Source organism: Arachis ipaensis, chromosome B9 (genome assembly GCF_059453495.1).
Source record: "Arachis ipaensis isolate K30076 ecotype BB chromosome B9, ASM5945349v1, whole genome shotgun sequence".
In the NCBI taxonomy this organism is placed as follows: Eukaryota; Viridiplantae; Streptophyta; class Magnoliopsida; order Fabales; family Fabaceae; genus Arachis; species Arachis ipaensis.
The window spans coordinates 36505660-36511843 of NC_142444.1; the positions used below are offsets into that span (position 1 = coordinate 36505660).

Below are 6184 nucleotides of genomic sequence, written 5' to 3' on the forward strand. Positions count from 1 at the left end.
TGGGGTCCAACAGGAGAGTCCACATCAAGTGTAGATCTAAACAAAGTTTTGGACAATTGATATCGGGCCGTCTTACTTTGTGCACCATACATCTTCTTAAGATGTTCAACAATAGTTGGTGGATCCATATCCTGATGTTGCCTTTGAAGATCAGAACCCATGGATGCCAGAATGATGCATTTGGCAGTAAGACAATTTTCCAAGTACTTCTCATAAGCCTTGGTTGCCTCATTATCAATACTTCCATCCTCTTTAGGAACTGGGGCCGTTACAGCAGGCTTATCGATTATATCAATTAGCCTTTCATGCATGAGAACAATTCTCAAATTGCGATACCAATCATCATAATTGGCTCCAGCCAATTTGTTATTTTCAAGTATGCCACGCAGTGATAGAGTAGACATATTATTCATTAATCTAAAAGGAAAAAACAAATATAAGTACGTATTCACACATACAAATAACACTTTCTACAATAATTATTATTATAGAAAATTAAGAAATCTTTATTTCTTAAATTAAGTGTTAAAAAAAATATTTAAAATCATGAATGAGTATCTTGATTGTCAAGTCATTACTCATACATTTTTAAACAGATGATTAAATGTATCACATACAATTTTAATCCCAAATAATTACCTGGTTGTCAGGTTATTATTTAATTGAATTATATTTTATACCCCTAGGTTGTCTAGGTTCAAGTAAAAATTAATTCATTCCATGTATCAAATACATATATATAAATTTTATCCTTGAGTACGAATCTCCTGGTTGTCAGGTAACTCCTCGTAAACAAAATATAAAATTTATTTATCTTTTTTTTTTCTTTCAGTTTTATTTCATAAATAAATAAAAAATAATAATAACAGTATGTTCCTAACATACATATAATTTTATCCCATATAAATTTATAATTTTAATAATAGCATCCCATGCCATTATTAGGAATCACATTCACTATAATAACAAAATTTAAATTAATCCTATTAATTCTGTAAATTTTTGCAATAAAATTTTAAACACAAAAGGGCCATGGCTCTGATACCACTGAAGGATTACAAGTGTTCATAACACGCAGCGGAAGTAATAAAGTAATCCTATTGATCTATTTTGTGCTTAAAACTTTATTAAAATAAGATGGGTTAGATGCCAATACCTGAGTACCCTAGTGAATGAAAACTTTCTCCTTCGATAGTACGAAGGTACTATGTGTATCCACACCGAGACTGATCCTTGTTGTCAACTCCTTGACCAATGGATTTAACTGAGAAATTTCTTGCAACTCCTTGCACCAGCAATTCTTCACTAAGAATTGGAATATTTGTGTATGTGGAGGTAAAGGAAAAACTTGTGTGTTCTTTCTTTTATCATATACACATATATATAGTATGAGATTGGTGACTGATTTGTGAATCAAATTACAATTTAATTTGAAACAGAATCAGTTGGGATCTTATCCATATTTAAAACTCGTCATAGAATAAATAATTAATTATTTAATATTCTCAATTATCATATTATTATATTCATAGTGCTAGCAAGGAATATAATAATATTCCATTTGAATTAATATAATTATTTATTTGATCTAATCAAAATAATAATTAAATGATTATTTACCAAGGATTAGAACACTCGTTAGTGTGTGACCCCATAGGTTCAATACTAAGCGGGTAGTAAATTAGTCATACTAAATTTACTAATCAAGGTTGGCGTCTAGCAACGCTCCTTGACGACCCGATAGTATGAAGTAATAATATTTTTACTAAGAACCCAAGATGAACAAAAAATACAACTCCTTCCATCTTTTCAGCTCTTGGCTAACTTTTAGAGTACGGTTTAATTGTCAAACTCTAACTTGTTACCATTATTATAATGAATTATGAATGACTTAAGAAACTCATTTCTTAATTTATTCAAACCCCTTGGCCAAGGCATTGTTTATTCCATTCATTATAATCGTAGAGCTCAAACTCATTACCATAGTTGATGGATTCCATTTTGACTAATCATTAATTCTACAAGTATTTAAATCATACCCAATGTCCATTCAACTAACACCGTAGGGTGTTAGGTGTCCGGAATCAAAGTATAACAAATACATTGTCAATTACTATGATAGTCGCAGGTCAAAGGAAAATTCTAATATTATGTTCATCATAAGAATATCCTATTGACAAATATACGGTAACTATAACCATTAGGAATTCTTAGAGTGAGTCAGTTCAATGGTTATATCTCTATATATACCATTTATATATATAATTTAATAAATGAGATCTATTAATCTTCATCCAATGAAGACTATTATATATATATTAATCTATCCGAATCACTAATGTCCCATTTTTAGTGATTCTATGATTAAGAATAATTTAAATTAAAAGTACTCAAAAAAACGTATATCTCATTATTACGATCTCTATCGTAATTATTCGTTTCTAATTTTAATTAAGGACACTATCATAAATTATAAAAGTTTATTCTTATAAAAAGAAATAATAATAATAATAATAATTCACAATAGTATTTTGTTGGACATACACACTTATCTCCAACAATTAGAATAAAAGGCTATCCCAAAGCAACATAGCCCGGCTGTGACTAAAATATGACATGTTGCAAAGAGAGGAAAACGGTAACCGCAACACAAGATGCCTGGCCAAACCAGCCATTTTCATTACCACGAAATCTAGATCCGGCCTCACTAATATACACAACACAATATATTAACTAATAACGACGGAATATACAGCGGGATTTATAAAATATAAATAAAACATTAAATATTCATAGATCAAAAGATATGGAGTTGGAAATCAGATTCATAGCGAACTAATCGGCCCCCGGGGACAGGATGCAATCAAATCGGGGGCCACAATTAAATATTACAAATGCCAAATCACTAAGTTGTTCAGATAGTGCGCACAGAAATCTTAACAAAGCAAAGCGCAAAACACAACCAGAAACAACAACACGTTATTTAGCAATATTTAGACTTCTAGATAAAACCCCATGCACCCCTTGATGGAAACAACTCCAGGCCATCTCACGCGTCTAAGGAACCTGACAACTCCATCAGTAAGATCAACAGAGTGGAACTGGGCCTCCGATACGACTGCTTCAAGCGACGTCTCAAGACCGTCGAAATCACAGATAACATGGATGATCCCAAGAAGGCTGCGACCAAACTTAACACATGGTGTATCGGTCAGGTTAGGATCGCCAATAAAGAGATGCCGACCCCACGCCATTCCGCCAACAGGTCCAAGGTTGATGGTCATCACATGTATTCCGAACCTTAAAGTGGACCGGTCATAGGTCATGAAATCCACATAATCATTGTGGCCAATCAACGTGGGATGATCCTCACATGCGCCTGCGCTTATTTCTATCTCATCCCACGCAGACTGCATCGTTGCGTACCGAACCAGAGAGATTAGTTTCTTACTAAATCTACCTTCACTATTAACCCAAAAAAACACAGCTGTTGGCCACGGCATACCCACTGCTCAGTTTATCAATCATTGGCGGTGTCCGCGCAGCGGGACTTCACTGTCCCGCACTCGAAAGATACATCTGCATGTCGTATCCAGCAGTTGCCAGGTGACGCTTCGTGAGGCTAAGAATCTTATAATCATCACAACCCACCATACTGAGAAATGCATAAGCAGACCATTCATCGCGGTGGTTGAAGTGGTAACCGTCAGACCCCGGATCAGGAATAACAGACCTCCAGGAACCAAACGGGTCCTAAGTGATCAATGAACTCGAACGACCATCTATTGAGTATCTTGCACATACCTTGCCGGTGTCTGTACCCACCATGGAAAACCACGTCCAGGCAAGAGGAGCAGCAACTGGAACGGCGACACGAGTTTCAAAGAGGAACATACAAAGTCGCCCACAGTCAGCCTCTTTCAGGGGGTTCTCCAAATGAAGGACCGTCGCCTTTCCCCTTCCGATTTGAAATGAGTCAGCATATTATCCGCCCGGTTCAATTTATTGTACCAATCACGCGACATACACCTCCCTCTTCCTATAGTTTTTCCATCGGAACGAAGAAATATCTGCAAAATCAGGTCCGTTGGCAGGGCTGAGATGTTCAAGTTGACTTCATCCCAGCAATGTCCATTGCGGAAGTCATGATCAACCTCTTCGACTGTTGCTCGGGACATTCCAAATCGGTGGTGAGGTTCTATGCTAGCCACGAGGGAAGAAATATCAATATCAATAAAGGTTAACGGCCAATATAGATAAAAGAACGTTAGGAAATGCTTTGTAAACGGGAGAATGATTTCTTTAGTTGGTGTGATGTTCCTACACCGTGAGTGTGGCTCTCTTTAAATGCATAAACAAATGCATAAATAATAAATAATAGATAAATAAAAAAGTAATAGATTAATAGATTAATAAACAATAGAAAATAAATAAAAACATAAAGACATATATATACAGTACGGGTAGACAGATTAATACATTAAAAGATAACAGATAATTGATAAAGATAGAAAGTTATAAAGTTATAAAGATATAAAGATATGTAATAGATAATAATATAATATGTAATAAACATGTAATAGTATATAATATATATATATATATATATATATAATTATATGAATATGATATATATATAATATATATTCTGCAAATACACAACAGATACACATATACATTTACGTTAATAGATTAGTGGATTAATTAATGGATATACATTATACGTTAGTATATTATTTTAACTATGCTTATTAGTTTGCTCATAAATAAATTGTATAATTTCTTCGACTCTTACTGATGGCTACCATGAGAGGAAGAACATGGACAAAATCTAAGAAATGGAGTCACGTCGCTAATAAATGTCGGCAGCAAAAATAGTGGAATTGTGAACAGTCAAAAAGATAAATTGGTTGCATGGATTAATGTAAAATAAAACCGGTAAAACACGGGCATTGAAAAAGAGAATTCAAATTGCTAACATGAGTGGGAGTTGTGACACGTGGACTTATAAAACTGGAACTTAGGATATTAACTTAGGATTTTAAAACCAGCCAAGAGACTATATTGATTAGCGAATTAAAACTAAAATACGATTTTGACCGTTATCTTTATTAGCATATTTTCACTTTGATTATGTGAGTATGTGATTATGTAATTGAGTGTTTTTTAGTTTACTTTGACATACCGGATATTTTTTAAATTATTTTATTTTTATGTATTTATCTTTTACTGTTTTTTAGGAAGTAATGATGGATCGTTCTGAATAAATTAAGTTATGTGTTGGATATTACTGAATAATGAGAATGCAATTTGACACGTTAATATTTTTTAGTTAATTTATATATGTATATTAGAAATAGAAGGCGGGGTCATTCTTCGATTAGTCGAAAAATGAACACATTGCCATTAAAGCGAGATGCATTAGATAATATCATTGGAGTGGGTGGAGACAGAAATTACATATGGAAGTTAAGAATGAGTTTGAATATATTTGCAAATTTATGAGTTCTGAGTAGGTTAGATGAAGATGGTCATATTGGCATAGGCGAGCAAATAACTACTTTCTTAATTATATTAGCTCACCATACAAAAAATCACAGCGTACAAGTTAGGTTCAGGGTGGGTTTGAACATTATTTGTAATGAACTTCAGCTAATTGTAGAAAAATCCTAACATTATATTTTGTAGTATCCACCCTAAATGGGCATACAAGATGCAAAGCATTTCAAATTTTTAATCCTTGTCAGAATAATTTTATATCCATTACACTTTGAGAAGTAATGAGAAATTATTACTTTTGTAACTAATTCACTTTCATGGCACTAAACTCATCATATGCTCTGTAGAAAATAACAAAAAAATATTGATATGAATATAGAGAAAGAGAGTGGTACTTTTGGAGTACTTCGACGGTAATGAATAAAACTAGATATCAACACACGACACTTTTCATTGATGAGCAATGTTCTATGAGCACCGTTGGCTAAATGGATCTGCAAACACACATCCAACAATTAAGAAGAAGAAGGAGAAGAAGAAAGAGAAGAAAAAGAACTGCACAGAGATTTACCTCAAAGATGAAGAACCACATAGAGATGTACCCAAAGAAAATCTACCAACGACAAAGAAGGAGGAGGCCAGAAGAGAGATTTTTGAGGATAGGGTTGAGAGGGGAGAAACCCTC

At 33.6% G+C, this 6184-nt stretch overlaps 1 pseudogene; it reads right to left on the minus strand.

Moving 5' to 3' along the window:
* Nucleotides 1-2993: 2993 nt before the first annotated feature.
* On the minus strand, nt 2994-4178 carry LOC148544314 (uncharacterized; annotated as a pseudogene).
* Nucleotides 4179-6184: the final 2006 nt, after the last annotated feature.